Source organism: Schistocerca gregaria, unplaced genomic scaffold, assembly GCF_023897955.1.
Source record: "Schistocerca gregaria isolate iqSchGreg1 unplaced genomic scaffold, iqSchGreg1.2 ptg000357l, whole genome shotgun sequence".
In the NCBI taxonomy this organism is placed as follows: Eukaryota; Metazoa; Arthropoda; class Insecta; order Orthoptera; family Acrididae; genus Schistocerca; species Schistocerca gregaria.
Genome location: NW_026061816.1, coordinates 927,273 through 928,786, shown reverse-complemented (window position 1 = coordinate 928,786; position 1,514 = coordinate 927,273).

Here is a 1,514-nt window from a genome sequence, read left to right as displayed (position 1 = left end):
TTTGTTATCGAATCGACTTAAAGCCAGATCGTCACATTGGCCGCTCTTCTCTCTGAAACGGTTGTACTTATCGTCTGCAAAGCTATGTCGCGTGCTGCGGTATGCTGAGACACTAAAAGCACCATAGTAGAACACAGATGAAGCTTCTAAGTTGATGTAATAGCCAGTAAGAAGTAGTACAATTCAAGTTTTAGGTATCCATTATTGACTTTTTAGCTGGCTTTGGTACCTTGGACATGAGCTAGGACCTTAAGATTCTGCATGAAAGGAGGACTAGCAGCCGAGTTGCACGGGAGAATGTGAAAAGTGTTCATATGTAGTAAAAACCTGAGAAATCCGTACGTTTTCTTCATTTGTTATCGAATCGACTTAAAGCCAGATCGTCACATTGGCCGCTCTTCTCTCTGAAAAAGTTGTACTTATCGTCTGCAAAGCTATGTCGTGTGTTGCCGTAGGCGGAAACAGGAAAAGCACCATAGTAGAACACAGATGAAGCTTCTAAGTTGATGTAATAGCGAGTAAGAAGTAGTCCAATTCAAGTTTTAGGTATCGATTATTGACTTTTTAGCTGGCTTTGGTGCCTTGGACATGAGCTAGGACCTTAAGATTCTGCATGAAAGGAGGACTAGCAGCCGAGTAGCACGGGAGAATGTGAAAAGTGTTCACATGTAGTAAAAACCTGGGAAATTCGTCCGTTTTCGTCATTTGTTATCGAATCGACTTAAAGCCAGATCGTCACATTGGCCGCTCTGCTCTCGGAAACGGTTGTACTTATCGTCTGCAAAGCTATGTCGCGTGTTGCCGTAGGCGGAAACAGGAAAAGCACCATAGTAGAACACAGATGAAGCTTCTACGTTGATGTAATAGCGAGTAAGAAGTAGTCCAATTCAAGTTTTAGGTATCGATTATTGACTTTTTAGCTGGCTTTGGTGCCTTGGACATGAGCTATGACCTTAAGATTCTGCATGAAAGGAGGACTAGCAGCCGAGTAGCACGGGAGAATGTGAAAAGTGTTCATATGTAGTAAAAACCTGGGAAATTCGTCCGTTTTCGTAATTTGTTATCGAATCGACTTAAAGCCACATCGTCTTATTGGCCGCTCTTCTCTCTGAAACGGTTGTACTTATCGTCTGTAAAACTATGTCGCGTGCTGCGGTATGCGGAGAAACTAAAAGCACCGTAGCAGAACACAGATGAAGCTTCTAAGTTGATGTAATAGCCAGGAAGAAGTAGTACAATTCAAGTTTTAGGTATCGATTATTGACTTTTTAGCTGGCTTTGGTGCCTTGGACATGTGCTAGGACCTTAACATTCTGCATGAAAGGATTACTACCAGCCGAGTTGCACGGGAGAATGTGAAAAGTGTTCATATGTAGTAAAAACCTTAGAAATCCGTCCGTTTTCGTCATTTGTTATCGAATCGACTTAAAGCCAGATCGTCACATTGGCCGCTCTTCTCCCTGAAACGGTTGTACTTATCGTCTGCAAAGCTATGTCGCGTGCTGCGGTATGCG